Source organism: Hyperoodon ampullatus (assembly GCF_949752795.1).
Source record: "Hyperoodon ampullatus genome assembly, chromosome: 3".
Taxonomy (NCBI): Eukaryota; Metazoa; Chordata; class Mammalia; order Artiodactyla; family Ziphiidae; genus Hyperoodon; species Hyperoodon ampullatus.
In genome coordinates, this window is record NC_136916.1 from 8,153,228 (window position 1) to 8,175,057 (window position 21,830).

Below are 21,830 nucleotides of genomic sequence, written 5' to 3' on the forward strand. Positions count from 1 at the left end.
TAGGTTGCTTCCATGTCCTGGCTATTGTAAATAGGGATGCAGTGAACATTGTGGTACATGACTCTTTGAGTTATGGTTTTCTCAGGGTATATGCCCAGTAGCAGGATGGCTGGGTCATATGGTAGTTCCATTTTTAGTTTTTTAGGGAACCTCCATACTGTTCTCCATAGTGGCTGTATCAATTTACATTCCCACCAACAGTGCAAGAGGGTTCCCTTTTCTCCACACCCTCTCCAGCATTATTGTTCGTAGACTTTTTTGATGATGACCATTCTGACTGGTGTAAGGTGATACCTCATTGTAGTTTTGATTTGCATTTCTCTAATGATTAGTGGTGTTGAGCATCCTTTCATGGGTTTGTTGGCAATCTGTGTATCTTCTTTGGAGAAATGTCTATTTAGGTCTTCTGCCCATTTTTGGATTGGGCTGTTTGTTTTTTTGATATTGAGTTGCACAAGCTGCTTGTAAATTTTGGAGGTTAATCCTTTGTCAGTTGCTTCATTTGCAAATATTTTCTCCCATTCTGAGGGTGGTCATTTTGTCTGTTTATGGTTTCCTTTGCTTTGCAAAAGCTTTTAAGTTTCATTAGGTCCCATTTGTTTATCTTTGTTTTTATTTCCATTTCTCTAGGAGTTGGGTTAAAAAGGATCTTGCTGTGATTTATGTCATAGAGTGTTCTGCCTATGTTTTCCTCTAAGAGTTTGATAGTGTCTGGCATTACATTTAGGTCTTTAATCCATTTTGGGTTTATCTTTGTGTATGGTGTTAGGGAGTGTTCTAATTTCATTCTTTTACATGTAGCTGTCCAGTTTTCCCAGCACCACTTATTGAAGAGGCTGTCTTTTCTCCATTGTATATTCTTGCCTCCTTTATCAAAAATAAGGTGACCATATGTGCCTGGGTTTATCTCTGGGCTTTCTATCCTGTTCCATTGATCTGTATTTCTGTTTTTGTGCCAGTACCATACTTTCTTGATTACTGTAGCTTTGTAGTATAGTCCGAAGTCAGCGAGCCTGATTCCTCCAGCTCCATTTTTTTTCCTCAAGATTGCTTTGGCTCTTCAGGGTCTTTTGTGTTTCCATACAAATTGTGAAATTTTTTGTTCTAGTTCTGTGAAAAATACCACTGGTAGTTTGATAGGGATTGCATTGAATCTGTAGATTGCTTTGGGTAGTATAGTCATTTTCACAGTGTTGATTCTTCCAATCCAAGTACATAGTATATCTCTCCCTCTGTTCATATCATCTTTAATTTCTTTCATCAGTGTCTTCTAGTTTTCCTCATACAGAACTTTTGTCTCCTTAGGTAGGTTTATTCCTAGGTATTTTATTCTTTTTGTTGCAGTGGTAAATGGGAGTGTTTCCTTAATTTCTTTTTCAGATTTTTCGTCATTAGTGTATGGGAATGCAAGAGATTTCTGTGCATTAATTTTGTATCCTACTACTTTACCAAATTCATTAATTAGCTCTAGTAGTTTTCTGGTAGCATCTTTAAGATTCTCTATGTATAGTATCTTGTCATCTGCAAACAGTGACAGTTTTACTTCTTTTCCAAATTGGATTCCTTTTATTTCTTTTTCTTCTCTGATTGCCATGGCTAACACTTCCCAAACTACGTTGAATAATAGTGGTGAGAGTGGGCAACCTTGTCTTGTTCCTGATCTTAGAGAAAATGGTTTCAGTTTTTCACCATTGAGAATGATGTTGGCTGTGGGTTTGTCATATATGGCCTTTATTATGTTGAGGTAGGTTCCCTCTGTGCCTAGTTTCTGGAGTGTTTTTATCATAAATGGGTGCTGAAGTTTGTCAAAAGCTTTTTCTGCATCTATTGAGATTATCATATGGTTTTTCTCCTTCAGTTTGTTAATATGGTGTATCACATTGATTGATTTGAGTATATTGAAGAACCCTTGCATTCCTGGGAAAAATCCCACTTGATCGTGGTGTATGATGCTTTTAATGTGCTGTTGGATTCTGTTTGTTAGTATTTTGTTGAGGATTTTTGTATCTATGTTCATCAGTGATATTTGCCTATAGTTTTCTTATTTTTTGTGACATCTTTGTCTGGTTTTGGTATCAGGGTGATTGTGGCCTCGTAGAATGGGTTTGGGAGTGTTCCTCCCTCTGCTGTATTTTGGAAGAGTTTGAGAAGGATAGGTGTTAGCTCTTCTCTAAATGTTTGATAGAATTTGCCTGTGAAGCCATCTGGTCCTGAACTTTTGTTGGTTGGAAGTTTTTTTGTTTTTTTTGCGGTACCAGGCCTCTCACTGTTGTGGCCTCTCCCGTTGCGGAGCACAGGCTCTGGGCGCACAAGCTCAGCGGCCGTGGCTCACGAGCCCAGCCGCTCCGCGGCATGTGGGATCTTCCCGGACTGGGGCACAAACCCGTGTCCCCTGCATCAGCAGGCGGACTCTCAACCACTGCGCCACCAGGGAAGCCCTGGTTGGAAGATTTTTAATCACAGTTTCAATTTCAGTGCTTGTGATTGGTCTGTTTATATTTTCTATTTCTTCCTGGTTCAGTCTTGGAAGGTTATAACTTTCTAAGAATTTGTCCATTTCTTCCAGGTTGTCCATTTTTTTGGCATAGAGTTGCTTGTAGTAATCTCTCATGATCCTTTGTATTTCTGCAGTGCCAGTTACTTCTCCTTTTTCATTTCTAATTCTGTGGATGTGAGCCTTCTCCCTTTTTTTCTTGATGAGTTTGGCTAATGGTTTATCAATTTTGTTCATCTTATCAAAGAACCAGCTTTTAGTTTTATTGACCTTTGCTATTGTTTCCTTCATTTCTTTTTCATTTATTTCTGATCTGATCTTTATGATTTCCTTCCTTCTGCTAACTTTGGGGTTTTTTTTGTTCTTCTTTCTCTAATTGCTTCAGGTGTAAGGTTGTTTATTTGAGCTTTTTGTTGTTTCTTGAGGTAGGATTGTATTGCTATAAACTTCCCTCTTAGAACTGCTTTTGCTTCATCCCATAGGTTTTGGGTTGTCATGTTTTCATTGTTATTTTTTTCTAGGTATTTTTTGATTTTTTCTTTGATTTCTTCAGTGATCTCTTGGTTATTTAGTAGTGTATTGTTTAGCCTCCATGTGTTTGTATTTTTTACAGATCTTTTCCTGTAATTGATATCTAGTCTGATAGCATTGTGGTTGGAAAAAATACTTGATATGATTTCAGTTTTCTTAAATTTAACAGGGCTTGATTAGTGACCCAAGATATGATCTATCCTGGAGAATGTTCCATGAGCACTTGAGAAGAAAGTGTATTCTGTTGTTCTGGATAGAATGTCCTATAAATATCAATTAAGTCCATCTTGTTAAATGTGTCGTTTAAAGCTTGTGTTTCCTTATTTATTTTCGTTTTGGATGATCTGTCCATTGGTGAAATTGGGGTGTTAAAGTCCCCCACTATTATTGTGTTACTGTTGATTTCCCCTTTTATGGCTGTTAGCATTTGACTTATATATTGAGGTGCTCCTATGTTGGGTGTATAAATATTTACAATTGTTATATCTTCTTCTTGGATTGATCCCTTGATCATTATGTAGTGTCCTTCTTTGTCTCTTATAATAGTCTTTATTTTAAACTCTGTTTTGCACAGGGAGATCAGCTCAGTGCTTTGTGACCAGCTAGAAGGGTGGGATAGGGAGGGTGGGAGGGAGGGATACAGAAGAGGGAAGAGATATGGGGATATATGTATATGTATAACTGATTCATTTTGTTATAAAGCAGAAACTAACACACCATTGTAAAGCAATTATACTCCAATAAAAATGTTTAGAAAAAAAAACTCCATTTTATCTGATATGAGTATTGCTACTCCAGCTTTCTTTTGATTTCCATTTGCATGGAATATCTTTTTCCATCCCCTCACTTTCAGTCTGTATGTGTCCCTAGGTCTGAAGTGGGTCTCTTGTAGACAGCATATATATGGGTCTTGTTTTTGTATCCATTCTGTCAGTCTTTGTCTTTTGGTTGGAGCATTTAATCCATATACATTTAAAGTAATTATCGATATGTATGTTCTTATTACCATTTTCTTAATTGTTTTGTGTTTGTAGGTCTTTTCCTTCTCTTGTGTTTCCTGCCTAGAGAAGTTCCTTTAGCATTTGTTGTAGAGCTGGTTTGGTGGTGCTGAATTTTCTTAACTTTTGCTTGTCTGTAAAGATTTTAATTTCTCCATCGAATCTGAATGAGATCCTTACTTGGTAATCTTGGTTGTAGGTTTTTCCCTTTCATCACTTTAAATATGTCCTGCCACTCCATTCTGGCTTGCAGAGTTTCTGCTGAAAGATGAGCTGTTAAATTTTTGGGGATCCCCTTCTATGTTGTTTGCTGCTTTTCCCTTGATGCTTTTAATATTTTTCCTTTGTATTTAATTTTTGATAGTTTGATTAATATGTGTCTTGGTGTGTTTCTCCCTGGCTTTATCCTGTATTGGACTCTCTGCGCTTCCTGGACTTGATTGACTATTTCCTTTCCCATATTAGGGAAGTTTTCAACTATAATCTCTTCACATATTTTCTCAGACCCTTTCTTTTTCTCTTCTTCTTCTGGGACCCCTATAATCCGAATGTTGGTGCATTTACTGTTGTCCCGGAGGTCTCTGAGACTGTCCTCAATTCTTTTCCTTCTTTTCTCTTTATTCTGCTCTGCGGTAGTTATTTCCACTCACTTATCCATTCTTCTGCCTCAGTTATTCTGCTATTGATTCCTTCTAGAGAATTTTTAATTTCATCTGTTGTGTTGTTCATCATTGTTTGCTCTTTAGTTCTTCTAGGTCCCTGTTAATTGTGTCTTGTATTTTCTCCATTCTATTTCCAAGGTTTTGGATCATCTTTACTGTCATTCCTCTGAACTCTTTTTCAGGTAGACTGCCTATTTCCTCTTCATTTGTTTGGTCTGGTGGGTTTTTACCTTGCTCCTTCATCTGCTATGTGTTTCTCTGTCTTCTAATTTTGCTTAACTTACCGCATTTGGGGTCTCCTTTTCGCAGGCTACAGGTTCTTAGTTCCTATTGTTTTTTGGTTTCTGCCCCCAGTGGGTAAGGTTGGTTCAGTGGGTTGTGTAGGCTTCCTGGTGGAGGGGACTGCTACCTGTGTTCTGGTGGATGAAGCTGGATCTTGTCTTTCTGGTGGGCAGGACCACATCTGGTGGTTTGTTTTGGGGTGTCTGTGACTTTATTATTTTAGGCAGCCTCTCTGCTAATGGGTGGGGTTGTGTTCCTGTCTTGCTAGTTGTTTGGCATGGGGCGTCCAGCACTGGAGCTTGCTGGCTGTTGGGTGGAGCTGGGTCTTAGCATTGAGACAGAGATCTCTGGGAGAGCTCTCGCTGTTTGATATTATGTGGGGTCAGGAGGTCTCTGGTAGTCCAGTGTCCTGAACTCAGCTCTCCCACCTCAGAGGCTCAGGCTCACCAGGCCGGAGCACCAAGCCCCTGTCAGCCACACAGCCAGGTACGTGGGGATTTTCTTGCCTTTTGGGAAGTCTGAGGTCTTCTGCCAGCCTTCAGTAGGTGTTCTGTAGGAGTAGTTCTACATGTAGATGTATTTTTGATGTATTTGTTGGGAGGAAGGTGATTTCCACGTCTTACTCCTCCTCCATCTTGAAGGTCCCCCTGCAATAGGAGACTCCACTGGAGACACCAAACTCCATCCGCAAGAGCTAGAGGTGCAGAGGCATTTTTTTCAGAGGGTTTGCAGCTTGCTTTGTTTTTTTTTCTTTTCCCTTGTGCTTCATCTAGTTTCACTTGTTCACAGGGTGCTTCATGCAGAGGCCTCACACGTGGCACTTCAGATCAGAGTGCCTAGTGAGAAATGGCTGTGCTGACCCTTCTGTATATCTTCTTTGGTGAGGTGTCTGCTCAGGTCCTTTGCCCATCTTTTTTTTATATATAAATTTATTTATTTATTTATTCGTGTATTTATTTTTGGCTGTGTTGGGTCTTCGTTGCTGCGCACGGGCTTTCTCTAATTGTGGTGAGCGAGGGCTGCTCTTCGTTGCAGTACAAGGGCTTCTCACCGCAGTGGCTTCTCTTGATGCGGAGCATGGGCTCTAGGTGCACGGACCTCAGTAGTTACGGCACGTGGCTCAACAGTTGTGGCTCACAGACTCTAGAGCACAGGCTCGGTAGTTGTGGTGCATGGGCTTAGCTGCTTCAAGACATGTTGGATCCTCTCGGACCAGGGCTTAAACCCATGTTCCCTGCACTGGCAGATGGATTCTTAACCACTGCGCCACCAGGGAAGTCGCCTTTGTCCATCTTAAATCTGGCTGTTTGTTTTCTTATTGTTGAGTTTTAAGAGTTCTTTGTATATTTTGATACCAGTCATTTGTCAGATATGTCTTTTACAAATATTTTTCCCAGTCTATGAAATTTCTTCTCATTCTCTTAATATTATGTTTTGCAAAGCAGAAGTTTTTCACTTTAATGAAGTCCCGCTTATCAACTATTTCTTTCATGGATCTTACCTTGGTGTTATATCTAAAAAGGTATTACCATATCCAGGGTCATCTAGGTTTTCTCCTATATTACCTTCTTTTATAGTTTCATGTTTTACATCTAAGTCCGTAATCCATCTTGAGTTAATTTTTGTGAAGAGTATAATGTCTGCCTAGATTCATTTTCTTGCATGTGGATATCCAGTTGTTCCAACGCCACTTGTTGAAAAGATTGCCTTTGCTCCATTCTATTACCTTTACTCCTTTGCCAAAGAACAGTTGACTTTATTTGTGTAGGTCTATTTCTGGGCTGTCTATTCTGTTACATGGTTCTATTTATCTATTCTTGTACCAATGCCATACTGCCCTATTTAGTGTAATTTTCTAGTAAGTCTTGAAGTTGGGTAGTGTCAGCTCTCTCACTCTGTTTTTTTCCACCAACTAATCTGGATCTTTTGCCTCTCCATATAAATTTCACAATCAGTTTGTTGATATCCATAAAATAACTTGCTGGGATTTTGATTGAGATTATATTAAACATATAGATCATGTTACGAAGAACTGACATTTTGACAGTATTGAGCCTTCCTATCCATGAACATGGAATATTTCTCCATTTATTTATTTCTTCTTTGCTACCTCTCATGAGAGTTTTCTCATTTCACTCATGTAGATCTTGTACATATTTTGTTAGAATTATACCTAAATTTTTCATCTTGGGGGGTGCTAATGTAAATGGTAATGTATTTTTAATTTTATTTGTTTTTGGTTTTTTTTGCGGTACGTGGGCCTCTCACTGTTGTGGCCTCTCCCATTGCGGAGCACAGGCTCCGGACGCGCAGGCTCAGCGGCCATGGCTCACGGGCCCAGCCGCTCCGTGGCATGTGGGATCCTCCCGGGCCGGGGCATGAACCCGCGTCCCCTGCATCGTCAGGCGGACTCTCAACCACTGCGCTACCAGGGAAGCCCCTGTATTTTTAATTTTAAATTCCACTTTTCCATTGCTGGTATATAGGAAAGCAATTGACTTTTGTATATTAACTTTGTATCTTGTAACCTTCCTATAATCACTTATTAGTTCCAGGAGTATTTTTGTCAGTTCTTTCAGATGTTCTGCATGGACAATCATGTCATTTGTGAACAAAGATAGATTTATTTCTTCTTTCCAAATCTATATAACTTTTATTTCTTTTTCTTGTCTTACTGTATTAGCCAGGACTTTGTTCAGTAAGAGGTTGAAAGGAATGATGAGAAGGACAACCTTGGCTTGTTCCTGGTCTTAGTGGGAAAACTTCAAGTTTCTCACCACTAAGTATGATGTTAGTTGTAGGTTTTTGAGGGTATTCTTTACCAAGTTAAGGAAGTTTACCTCTAGTCCTAGCTTACTGACAGTTTTTATCATGAATGGGTGTTGGATTTTGTCAAAATCCCTCTCTGCATATACTGATATGATCATGTGATTTTTCTTCTCTAGCTTTTTGATATGATGAAATACATTAGTTAATTTTTGAATGTTGAAACAGCCTTGTATACCTGGGATAAATGCCACTTGGGCATGGTATATAATTCTTTTTATACCTGTTGTATTCAGTTTGCTAATACTTTGTTGAGTATTTTTGCATTTATGTTCATGAGAGATATCAGTCTGTAGTTTTCTCTTCTAGCAATATCTTTGTCTGGTTTTGCTATTACAGCAATACTGGTTTCATAGAATGATTTAGGAAGTCTTCTCTCTGCTTCCATCTTCTGGAAAAGATTGTAGAGAATTGGTGTACTTTCTTCCATAAATGTTTGGTAGAATTCACCAGTGACTCCATCTACCCTCTGGCTTCTCTCAAGTTTTTTTCTTTATCATACATGCACCCCTATGTTCATACCAGCACTGTTTACAATAGCCAAGACATGGAAGCAACCTAAATGTCCATTAACAGACGAATGGATAAAGAAGATGTGGTACATATATACAATGGAATACTACTCAGCCATAAAAAAGAATGAAATAATGCCATTTGTAGCAACATGGATGGACCTAGAGATTATCATAAGTGAAGTAAACCAGAAAGAGAAAAACAAATATCATTATGATATCACTTATATGTGGAATCTAAAATATGACACAAATGAACTTATCTATGAAATAGAAACAGACTCAGGAGACATAGAGAACAGATTTGTGGTTGCCAACGGGGAAGGGGGGTGGGAGAGGGAAGGACTGGGAATTTGGGATTATCAGATGCAAACTATTATATATAGGATGGATAAACAGCAAGGTCCTACTGTAGAGCACAGGGAACTATATCCAATATCCTGTAATTAAACCATAATGGAAAAGAATATGAAAAAGAATTTTTTTTTTAAAAAAGATAATTTTCTTTATCTTTGATCTTCTGAAGTTTGACTCTGATATGCCTAGGTGTAGTTTGGTTTCTTGTGGGGTGTGGGATTGTGTGTGTGGCTTTGTGGTGGGGGGGGGTTGGTTTGGGAGTTTTTTAGGTCGTGGGGGGATTTATCTGGTTTGGTATTCTCTGAGCTTTCTAGATCTGTGGTTTTGTGCCTGACACTGAATTTGGGGAAATTCTCAATCTTTATTTCTTCACACATTGCTTCTGGTTTTTTTTCCTCTCTTTCTTCTCCTATTCCCATTATGCATATGTTACACATTTTGTAGTTGTCCCACAGTTCTCAGGTATTCTATTCTGTTTTGGGTTTTTTTTCCAGTCTTTTTTCTCTTTGCTTTTCAGTTTTAGGAGTTTCTGTTGTCATATCCTCAAGCTCAGAGATTCTTTCCTCAGCAGTGTCCAGTCTACTGATGAAACTGTCAAAGGCAATTCTTCATTGCTGTCACAGTGTTTTTGATCCCTAGAGTTTCTTTTTGAGTCTTTCTTAGAATTTCCATCTCTCTGTTTTTGTTATCTGTCTGTTCCTTCATATAGTCAGCTTTTTCCATTAAGGCTCTTAGGATAAAAATCACTGTTTTTTGTTGTGGTTGTTATTGTTTGTCTGTTTGTTAGTTCCTGGTCTGATTTAATTCCAACATTCCTGCCCTAGCTGACTCTGGCTCTGTTGCTTGTTCAGTCTCTTCAAACTGTTTCTTGCCTCTGAGGATGCCTTGTAACTTCATGGTGGACATGATGTACTATGTAAAGAGACCTGTGGGGAATAGGCTTTTAGTAACGTGGTGGTGAGGCCAGCGATGGGGCATTCTACACTCCTACATGAGGTCTCAGTCTTTTAGGAGCTTGTGCCCTTGGACTGTGAACTTCACAGTACTTCTCAGGGATTTTCCCTCCTTTAGGTGAGACAGGATGGGTGGAGGAGGAAGCTGGAGTTGACATTTCCCTTCCCCCAAGTAGGTTATACTCTGATACAACCTCAACTGTTTAGGCTCTGGTGAAATATTTTCTTCTTCTTAAGAACAGAATGCTCTGATGTATCTCCACATACACGTCCCTAAAGAATACTGAGAATGAGTTTCAACATCACACGGACTTGGGGTCTCAACCCCAGGTTGGCAAGCATTTAATCTTTCTGAGCTCTGATTTCCTTGTCAATAAAGTGTAGGTAATACTACCCAGGTTACAGGATCACAGTGAAGGTTTAAAGAGGTCATTTAGAGCAAGTGCCCAGGGCCGTGCCTGATGCAGAGGAGGCACTGGGCAAGTTAGTCTTCTTCTTCCCTTTGCCTTCTCCTGGAAAAGGCATTGGTTTTAAGTCCCTAACCATAAAAAGTAATTTCCCAGTTCTTCGCCCTTAAAGCTCTCTCTCACTCTCACCACCTAACCTTCCCCTTTGAATGATCAGGGATTTGGGTTCTGTCGAGGCACAGCACTGGCTCCCTGCCTCAACCAGATCTGCCTGTGGCCGTTTCTCCTGCCTGCTTCCAAAATGGCAGGAGGTACCTGGTCCTGAACTCATGCAGCAGCCGGCAGGGGGATGGAGCACTGGGCACGGGCTGTGCTTGGCTTCTGCTCTCCAGCTGGGCTCCCCTGGTGGGGCCATTTAGCAAGGGGACCTGGGTCTCCACCTCCCAGAAGAGAGCCAGGGAGTGTTCGACATCCTACAGGGCTTAGGAGGATAAAAACCCATGTAAGAACGAGGGGACATGACATCTACAGCCCAGTGTCCCCCCCTCCGCCTTCCTAGGGACTGCAGGCATTCTCACGTGCATCTAATTGTCTAGAAAGAATATTTGCTTTCGAGTGCCATTAGCCTTGGGTTTCCTCCATAGCTCATTAGACTGTCATCTCACTATCTCAAGAACAGCTGTTTCCATATTGACACTTCCTTTCCAGGATTATGAAGGGCCGCTGGGGGTTTCGTGGGAATGCAAGGCTTCTGCGAGATGAGATAAAAGGAACACATCAGGCCTGGTGTTTTGTAATTAGTCGTCACCAGTCTGGGGCCCTTATAGCTGAGATGACGCCGGGTTCACAGGAGGAAATAACACACACACACGTGTGTGTACATGAGCGTGCGCACACACGAACACACACAACACCACACTGAAGTAAAGAACTCAAAAGGTGACATTGGGACTTCCCTGGCGGTCCAGTGGTTAAGACTCGGCGCTTCCACTGCAGGGGGCACCGTTTTGATCCCTGGTCAGGGAACTAAGATGCCACATGCCACGTGGCGTAGACAAAAAAAAAAGGTGTGATCAGTCAAAAGCATGAATGACCCTTCAGGACTGGTTCCAGAATTGATGGCAGAGCCCTTGCTGATGTATTTGTCTTTCTCCTTTTGTCTGTCTAGCCTCAACTTTTTTCAGAGGATTTAAGGTGCTCCTTTCCGAGGTATAGTTTAAAGGCTAGGCGTTCAGCAGCTATTTCAATAGCAGATCTGTGGACGGAGAGCCCTGTAACATACACTGAAGGAAAAGAAACCAGACGAAATGAAGCAGGTCTCCTGAAACATTTACTTGTTGGATTAAGTAACCCAGTATCTGGGCTCCGATCTATCCATTCAGAAAGAGGCCAGGCGAGCCAGGTCTCCTTCCACAGCCCGGCGTCTGCTATCTGCATTCCATGCACACCTTCTCAAGGCCATCAGTGCCCTTCTAATTACCACCCATTGCTCCCAGACCTCATCTGGCTCAAACTGCCTTGAACATTGCTCCTTCTCTTCACAATTTCTCATTTTTATCAAAATCATATGTGTATGTGGCAATTTTCATAACATTTTAAAGTTGAAGAGTACGAGAAAACTTATAAAGAAAAACACCAGCCCCTATTTCCCTTCTTCCCATCTCTGAGTCCCTCCCCAGGGACACTCATAGACTTTCAACTGCTGCTTCAGATTTCTCAGTCATCTGTTTATACTATGGTTTCTTTTTTTTTTTTAATAATTTTATTTATTTATTTCTGGCTGCATTGGGTCTTCGTTTCTGCGCACAGGCTTCTCATTGCGGTGTCTTTTCTTGTTGTGGAGCGTGGGCTCTAGGCTCACGGGCTTCAGTAGTTGTGGCACGCAGGCTCTAGAGTGCAGACTCAGTACTTGTGGCGCACGGGCTTAGTTGTTCCAAGGCATGTGGGATCTTCCCAGACCAGGGCTCGAACCCATGTCCCCTGCATTGGTAGGTGGATTCTTAACCACCGCACCACCAGGGAAGTCCCTATACTGTGATTTCTTAATTACTCAATTTTTGGTATTTTATGCTGCCACCCTGAAAGATGAGGCTTAAAATTTACTTCCATTGTACTCCACATCCCTACCGGCACACACATATCTCTTCTCTACTATCTTTTCAATATATCTGTATCACAGTTTAAATCAAAATTCAGTTTTATTGTGACTACCAAGATATTGTTTACAGCTGAGGACAGTTGTATAGTATCATGGTATATCCTGGATTTTCCAACTTTATGTTTTTCCAGGAATTAACAGTTGCCTTGTTTCATTGTTCGCTTACTTAATATTCTGTTGTACCCATCAAGCGTTTTTCTCGACGATCTTCAGTAGAGCTGCGTCTCTCCTCTCAATCTGGCAAAAACTCATTAGACCCTCAACCTATTCCTGTTTTCTTTCTTTTTTTGAGGCATCCTCCCTGGATCCCTCCACCCTCCTGCACCAATTGGACTAGCTCTGTAAGTCTCTTGTACCACTGTCTTCTTGAGGCTCCTTTTTTCCAATACTCTGGGAACTCCCTTTGCACCAGTCCTGTGGTCTGCTCTCCTGTTCTTGGAACTCATGTTCCCCTCTTTGTAGGTTTAGCTTTCTTTTGCTGGAGATTGTCTTCCAGTAAGCTCCTAAGAAAAGGTGCCTGAGAAGTAAATTTTTGTGTTCTTGAATGTCTGCCCTCACACTTGACTAATAACTTGTCTAGTGGTTATTTGTCTGCTCTTGAAATCCAGACCTACATGTCCAGGCTTGACTCCCCTCTTCAGTTCCAGGTCAAAATGTTCAGGCACCAGAAATTCTGTCCATCCAGAGCTACACATTATCATCTCTCCAAACCTCCCCCTCTCCTGTGTACTTATCTTAACTAAGTAGGACCATCCTTCCTCTAGCCCCTCAGTAAACAGGAACACTCTTCTTCCTTCCAGCATTTATAACTCACCAGCATCTTGTACTCAACCTCTCACCACCATCCTAGCTCTGGACTTAATCATCACTCGTCTGGACAATTGCAGTGACATTGTAACTGCTCTTCTTGTCTCTATACACCTTGGCTCTCCATTCGACACTTCATCCTTTATCACTCAAGTTCAAAATATTCAGGAAGATAGTATCACTTCCTCTCAAAACATAACTTTTAATGATTCCCTCTTGCAAGTAGAATAAGATCTAAAATATATTCTTCTATAGTATGAAAGTCAGAAGCTGGTCTCATTGTCCTTTCTGACCATCCTCGTTGTTACACATGTGATTCCACTGTCTCATTCAAGTTTCACAGTTGTCTTATTATCTGTATTCATGCTACCGAGGTTTAAAGTTCAAATAGAATGGAGTACCCCAAGGAAACAGTAACAGAATCCCTTACCCATCCTCATTTACATCTAAGGATTTGCCCATTGAAGGTGTTTTGCCCATTTTGGCATGATCTGATATTGGGAAACCCTTTGGCATTTTGACTTATGGGACCCCTCTAGGGCACACTTAAGATAAGGCATATTCCTACTATATGAGACTTCTGGACACCCATCTTCCTAGCAGATTCCAATGCTTTCTTTCCTCTCCTTGGGAAAATACAGACCGTGTGGCTCATTTCAGAGACCCCTGGGCAAATGGGCAGTTACCCTTGTAAATGACGTGTTCCTGGGCACAGGAAAGAAAGCAATCTGATGGCCAAAATGAAAACCACCCTTTTTTGCAGCATCAGAGGGATCAGTTAAACCAAGATGAACCATTCTCCTATTGAAGAAAATTACATGTTAAATTTCTCCTCCTGGAAAAAGGAAGCATGGAAATTAGAAGCAGATTTAAGAGTTGGTCATTTACCACCCAATGCTTAACTGAAATTTGAGAGCTAAAAAAAAAAAAATCAAAAGTCAACATCCATTGACTGTTTGGAAGTGTACTACATATATATATTAAGCTAATCCTGGGTAGTCAATACCACAGATAAGGACATTATTTATTTGTCCATTCTAGGTGCAATTACACAGTTTAACCAGTGCAAACAGCACTTCATAAATATAGCAAATCAATGCTAGTTATCAAAATCCATCCACAACCGATAGCACATGAAAAAGGGCTTTGCAAATGGCCTCGAAAGCCAATCTACACTGCCAGCCCCACACAGGTCAGGCTATTTACTGCTTAATCACACAGGCATCCCAGCAATCTTATTGATTCCTCAGGACCTGGCCACGACATCACTCCTAATAGCACATGCAATAAGCCATTACCACCATGCAGAAGAGCCATCATCCCAGGCTGCAGCCATTGATTACCCTCATGCTGGGAAGGGCAAGTGAAGCTCTGATGGGGGCAAATCATACCCAGGCCACATGTGAAGAACCTTCCTAAGGAGGAATAAGATCCATCAGCTGCTTGCCATCAGGAGGTCTGCCTGTTCCCTCTTTCCATGGGTGAATAGTTGAGTAATCCTGCCACCATGCTGATTAGGCTGTTCTTTGATGTCCATGAAGCAAGGCTTGCTAAGACAGAACATGGACGGACCTTCCTCATAGGCCATTAATATTTTCCACTTGACATTCTCTTTGGCTTGATCATTGCCATAAAGATTGAAGGAGATTCTTGGATGCCTGGTTAGTACACAAGGTTTCCATCAGCACAGGCTACATCTTCTTCCCTATCCTGGAAGAGGGTGAGATCTGGTTTCCTTTGTGATGGGATGTGTGTTTTTGAGTTCATGGGGATAGAGGGTCTTCTTCTGGGCTAAATTCTCTACTCAAATGAAACATCCTCAAGAGGGAGTTTTCAAAGGTCCGAGAAGAAGCCTCTTTACCCCTCCTCCCCCCAAAAAAACGGGGCTTAGCTGCATGACCTTTGGAGAATTCAGACAGATGAAACATGGCCATCATAGCAGGCCATGTATGAAGAGGGGGAGAGGTAGATGGTGAGGTCCAGGAAGGCTGTTGTGGTGACAGAGTTAACAGGAAAACTCTCTGTGTGTGTGTGTGTGTGTGTGTGTGTGTGTGTGTGTGTGTGTGTGTGTGATTTACAAAGAACTTTCACAAACATGATTTCATGTCCTCCTGTGGGGTAGGTAGGTGTGCAGTAACCTTCCAGGTGCCAACTCAGGTATAAGGCCAGTGTCCTTTCACTTCCCCATCACAGAGAGGACCTGAGTTTCAGGAACAAAAGAGTCTTCCAATAAGCAAAAGTTCTCTTGTGTCCTCAATTCTTGGCCCAGCGCCTGATACACAGTAGCCATCTAGGAGAGTGTAACAGTTCATGGACTGTGAGGCTGCTTACAGGGGACCTCGGACAGGTGACCTCAAGGCTCCCTGCCTCGGTTTCTTCATCCAGGGAAAACAAGATTATCTATTTGATAAGGTATTGTGAGAATTAAACGAATGACTGTACTTTTAAAAACCTTCAGAAGAGTGCCTGTAATAGAACGTGCTGGGTAGGGGAGTTGCCATTATGTTATTAGACACTCAGTCTAATAATTGTTGAATGAAGGATGCACATCCCAAGCAATGAAAAGAAATGACAACATTGGTTTAGACAAGGCCAAGGCCAGTGTGGAGCGTGGTGTGGAATCCAAGACCACAGACAGCATCATCTCAGCACCAAATAGTCAGCTCACCCTCATCCACCAAACCTTTTCCCAGCAAGGATAATTGCGAGTCAGACTGAAGGATTCAGATTAAGCTTCATTTATTTTCTTTGCCAGGCTGGTCACAGAGGAGAACTGTTCAATGAAGCCCAGGACAGGGCCCAACTAGGCAAAGGAAGCTTGAAACAGAAAGAGAGAGAGAAATAGGGAAGGAAGAATTCATCTGCCTACCCAGGCACCCTACAATTCTACCTACTGTTTCTTCCAAATGCCATAGCAGGAGGGAAAGTCTGTCCAAAGATGGATAATGCCAACCACGCATAGCATCAGGGCAAACCTTAACTCCAACCAAGAGAAACCTAAACTGTCCTGCACGGGGACCTGTCAATAATCCCGCAGGCCCTGGGCACGTGAGGTCTGGTGACACCAGTGTTGCTCCCCGATCTGTTCTTAGGGATATTGGGTTTCGTGTTTGGCCTAAATTCCAGCCATTTTCAAACAGAAAATTATGGCTGTCAGCAGTATTTCTGTTTGCATAGCCTCAGTCACAGCTTACTCTAATAAGACGTGACATGAATCACGCAGGTTAGCCGAGTTAGGAACTGATGGCAATGGTGCTGGAATGTTGAAGAAAGACAGAGCTTCCCTCCCTCCTGCTGGAGGAATTTTCCAAATTGGTTAGGAATGTGTTGTCTTCACGTGTGTGTTTGGGTCAATTTCTGCCTATTTACTCTCTCATCCGTTTTACATGACAGTCATTAAAAACTCCAGATGTCATTCAAGGCTCCAGCTCAGGGCTGGTGTGGGGTGATGCGGGGTGTGGGGAAGGTAGGAGAGGTCAGGGCAGGAAAGTCTCTCTCTGGGGCTGGCAGGTATTTAAACCCGGTCTTGTCCTTGCGGGGTTCCTGTGGGTTCTTTGAAGACCCTGCCCCGACCCCTTTCTCACTGCTGGGGATTTCTCACTGGGATTCCCAGGCACAGGTGATACCTCTTAATATCCTTGAACCCAGTACCAGTGTGTCGGGGGCGAGTGGTCCCCACACCGACGATTCTCCAGCACCAGCTGGCTGTCTCACAGTTCAGCTCAGTTCTGACACTGTCTACCCGAAGATGGCACTGGATCCCACAGTTTGAGGGCTCAGTCCTACAAGACTGCCTTGCCCCGACTTCAGACGCCAGCTGCAAGTCCAGGTTATCACCTGAGCTTCTGACCAGATGGCTACAAATCAGACCCCCTTTGGGGGTTTGATTCCTTTGCTAGAGTAACTCCCAGAACTCAGAAACATTTTAGTTACTAAATTACCAGTTGATTATTAATGGATATAACTCAGGAACAGCCAGATGGAAGAGAAGCATAGAGCAAGGTGTGAGTGCACCAATCTATAACTCAGGAACAGCCAGATGGAAGAGAAGCATAGAGCAAGGTGTGAGTGCACCAATCTATAACTCAGGAACAGCCAGATGGAAGAGAAGCATAGAGCAAGGTGTGAGTGCACCAATCTCCCCCAAATCTCCAACCCAGAAGCTCTCCAAACCTCAGACTATTGGGATCTTTAGGGAGGCTTCCTTACATAGGTATGATTGATTACATCATCGGCCATTGGAGACTGATTCAACCTCCAGCCCCTCGTCCCTCCCCAGAGGTCAGTGGGGTGGGACTGAAAGTTCCAGCCCTCCAGTCACAGGCTTGGTTCCTCTGAACCAAGCCCCATCCTTAGGTGTCCTAGGGACTTTCTAAAAGTCACCGGTGAACATAACAAAAGGCACCTGTTAGGAAATTCCAAGGGTGTTAAGAGCTCTGTGCCAGGAAAGCGGACTAAGACCAAATGTATATGTTTGATTATAGGTCACAATATTCTACTCTCTCCCAGCTGGTCATGTAAAATCCTCGCCCCCAGCCTCTGTCAGCCGCCCCTCACACAGCACACTGAGCACCTAGGATGGACCAAGGCGATGGGGTGGGACGGGACTTAACCTCCCCTCCCTTTGCTGCCAGCGGCGACCCCACTTGGTCCCTTTCCCCGTAACCCTCCCCGCGGGCACCTCACAGCCCCTCTCCCGGGCCCGAGGTGAGGGGCCAGCGGCACCCCCTCCTGCCTCTTCCCCCTGCCCGGACAGCCTGCAGGGCGAGGTCACCTGAGGGCTTCAGACCCTCCCTCGCAAGCCCTGGCGTAGGGGTAGGCGAAGCTGGCCCCTGCTGCCTTGAAACCGCCAATAAAACCGAGAAAGAGCCCTTCCACATCCTGCCTAACTGACAAGAGATAGTGGCTTGAGATGGACTTTAGGAGAAGCATCTCATCTGTCCGCTTTCTGTTGTCTTCATTTCCCTAATATAAGCCATATTCCGCCTTTCACCAGAGAAAGAAGGAAAATGGACAGAAAGGCCAGAGATGACATTCTTCAGATGGAGTCTGTCCTTCCTTCCCGGAGGGCGCTGCAGCTCAGCCTCCCAGCACTTCTCAGCTCGCTGCCCTTTGACCCTGACCCCAGGCTCACAGGGACCTCAGGCTGCCCTCTGACCCTGGAGCTTCATTATGGCACCCCTCCCCCTCTCGTACGGCGTGCCCTCAGTCACCTCCCCCAGCTGACACCTCTGTGTCCTATGACCCCTTCTCACGTTCCGCCGAATGAACAAAATCAAGCAGTGCGAGTGAGCTGACTGGTGCGGGTGAGTTACAGTGAGACAGGCATCCACGTGGACCTGCCAAGGGCTGAAAAGATGAGCCTCCCCGATGGTCGCTGTGGGCCCTGGGCCAGCAGCTGGGATGAGCATTTGGTTCTGGTAGGTCAGGCTGACTCTGGGCAGGAGGGTGCGATGACCGGCCCCCATTTCTGTTGCCAGTGTCCTCCCAGGAGGTCACCCGCCTTCCCCAGGGCTGCCTAGCAGGCGCCAGCACGGTCAGCCGTCTGACATCAGGGTCAGCGCTCGCACCCGTGCACACGTCACCCCGTGGAACCTTCCCTCTCCTGCTTCCCACCAGCACTGGAGTCAGCAGGCCATCATCCCCAGCCCCCTCTTTCCCTTCCTGCTATCACTGACCATTTGATTGGATACATCTTGCCTTGGTGTGTCAAGACCATTGATTTTCCTGAAGTATGGCTCCATCGATTCCTATGCATTTTCATTCCAGGGTTTGAATGTGAACACTTTCACTGAGCCTGGAAGGAAATATTCAAAACGAACAAATACAAAGCTTCACCAGGGACTTCCCTGGTGGTCCAGGGGTTAAAGACTTCGCTTTCCAATGCAGGGGGTGTGGGTTCGATCCCCGGTTGGGGAGCTAAGATGCCACGTGTCTTGTGGCCAAAAAACCGAAACATAAAACGGAAGCAATATTGTAACAAATTCAATAAAGACTTTAAAAATGGTCCACATTAAAAAAAAATCTTTAAAGAAAAAGCTCCACCAGCCTTGAGTGGGTGCTGGCCTGCCAGAGGCATCAGAAGCAGCAGCTTCAGGGACTCTAGAGCAGAGGTGCGTCTTCCCCACGCCATCTCCCAGCAGCCTTCATTGATACCCCGACCCAGCAGCATCCTCCCCGCCTGTCCCGTGCCCGTTAGGCTATTCCCTTGATGCACAGGGAACCCTGTCATCCACCACCCTGGTAAAAACATGCCCTCTCTAAGTAATACACTCCCTCGCTGCTATCCACTGGGGATTGGTTCCAGGACCCCTGCGGATGCCAACACCTGTGGATGCTCAAGTCCCTGATAGTTGGCCCTCCGTATCTGCAGGTTCCACATCTGCAGGTTCACCTCACAACGGATCAAAACCTATATCCATGGTTGGTTGAATCTATTTGAATCTATGGATGTGGAACCCACGGATGGGGAGGACTGGCTGCACTCCACTCCAAAGGCTTAGCTCCAAGGGACGTCAAAGCAGCGGTTCCAGAGACTCTAGCACTGCTCAAAATAACGCCATTTCCTGTATTGAAATTCTCTCTTTTTCAAAGACAGTGGTCTTTCCATTTCCCTGATGGGCCCCATGGGTACATCTCCTTTCTAAATTTCCAAAGTGCTGTAATCTGATAAAGTCCTCAGTGGCAGGTGAGAGCATAAGGGACCAAGTCAGGCCCTGAAGTCACCCAGATTGACTTTGGTTTTCATCTTAGCTCCAACAGTTCTAACTGTGCTACCTTGGTCAACTTATTAACCCTCTCTGGGCCCCGGTTTCATCACTTGTAAAACATGGATAATGGAACTTAATTCTGCCATGGAGTTAGCCCTTGGTGACCTTCCAGCATGTTGCCTGGCAACTGCTGTGTACTCAGTAAGCCTAAGTTACCCTTGCCTCTCCTAAAGCGGTCCTATCCGCTAAGGTATGGGTGCATATCCCCTCCCAAGAAACATATTTGTATTGTAACAGGGTAACAATGGTCTTCTGGAAATAAATAGTTTAGACTCAATAATCAATTTAAAATGTATAAATCTCAAACACCCGCAGCAAGACCATCAGAAAGATCCTTTTGCACAAGCTGAACTTTGAGAGCCTTCAAACCTCTCTGAGGAGGTGTCCACCTACTCTATGGGGACGGGGGCGGCCCTCGATTAGCTGGGAGGAGGCGCCCGTGCTGATATGAGAAATGATCCTGCTCTCCGCACCCCCAGGGTAGGGAATGGGGGTGGAATGAGTGGGGCTCAAAGGTGTGGGCGTCTGGCCAACGGTTATTTTTGTTTCCATTAACATTCTCTTCTATATGTAGTTTAACTTTGATCAAAGGCATATGTTTTTGTTTTATTTGCACTTAGTTCATCAAAGTGGCCCTTATGATCTGAACTATGCCACGAAGCCTTGAGCTCTTCAGCGAAGCACTCATTAATACCCCTGGGAAACAGGAAGTTGCATTTAGTCAAATATAAATAAATCCAGCTCCCAGGGGCTTTGCCCTGTCCTGGGTCAGGAAAGAGACGGTGACTTCTCAGTTGATCTGACCCATGGCCCCCCTCTCGAACTACACTTGCAAACAGAATCCCAGAGCTTTGGACAGATAAGGGTTTAGAAAATGTGCCTATCCTTTGTTCAAAACCGTTATGGCATCGAACGGGGTTTTATAAAGGAAAGAGAGTCTATCGGTCTGGCCAAGCTATTGGGTAGCATTCCAGACGCATTTCCACGGGGCAGTGCAGAAAGGAAGCGAGAAAGAGGAAGAAGGATCTGTAAGCCTAAGCCACCTCGCCAAAGACTCTCTGCAGGTCATGCTGGAGAACTTTCCATCTTCCCCTGTCTCCCCCCTTCCCTCTCACCCGTTCACAACTCTCAGCGGCACATATGGAAGCCATTACGAACAAAGCCCGATTGTTGTATATTTGGAATTTCCCACGTCAACTTGATGCTTTCTTTAACTGCCTCCTAATGTGTGTCTGAGTTGGGTGCCCAGACCCACGTCTCCATCCTCCCACCCCACCGCAAAGAGCACCCCGCGTCTAAGAGTCTTCTTCCTGATTCATTTTCGAGCAGCGTAGAATTCCACGTTGTTCCCGCTGCCCGCTCCAACGCCCACTTCCCATCAGACTCTTAGAATAAACAGAACTTTCTTTTCCGTCGTTTTCAATAAACGGGTCTGTAGAGAATAAATAAAATCTGGTTCCCAAAGCATAGGAGTGATATTAGGCAAACACCCAAAAGCATGGGATTTTTTCACAAAGGAAATGGCATCCCTTTCATAAAACCCCAGAAGAGAGCGAAGCCGCGGAGGCAGAAATAGGTTAAAAAGAAAAAAAACTAAAATACCTCCAACCCTGGAAGCCCCTTACTTGTTTTTTCTTTTGAGTAATTTTCTCTGCTATAGAAATAAGCAGATTTAGGGAGGAGTAGAGATGGGGGCAGTTGCACAAGTGAGCGATATATCGGAAACAAAATATTACAGGACACTTAAGTTTTTAGAGCATGTGTACCAGCAGTCTGAGAAGCTTGTCCGATGTGGAATTATACCATCTGATTAGAGAAGAATAGACAAATGTGATGGGTAAATCTGAGCACAGACAGTCCTTTTGAGAGCCTTGTAAAATCAAACATAATTTCTTCATGTTTATTGGCACACATAAAAATCAATGCTCTGTAACACAAACATTTAAATGAGGAGATGCCAAATGCGAGTCTGTCTGGTATATTTGATTTGAGTCATCTGAACCATGGGATACAAACATTTTCTCCTTTCTTCCCTCACACTTCCTCTTTGTTGACGCCATTCACGTATATAAT

At 43.6% G+C, this 21,830-nt stretch overlaps 1 protein-coding gene across 2 annotated transcripts in view; it reads left to right on the forward strand.

Annotated features, from left to right (window-relative positions):
• FRMD4A (FERM domain containing 4A) overlaps positions 1 to 21,830 on the forward strand; it is a gene marked incomplete at both ends in the record, with an annotated part of 620,566 nt that overhangs the window by 262,784 nt on the left and 335,952 nt on the right. The gene's annotated exons all lie outside the window — the stretch shown is intronic.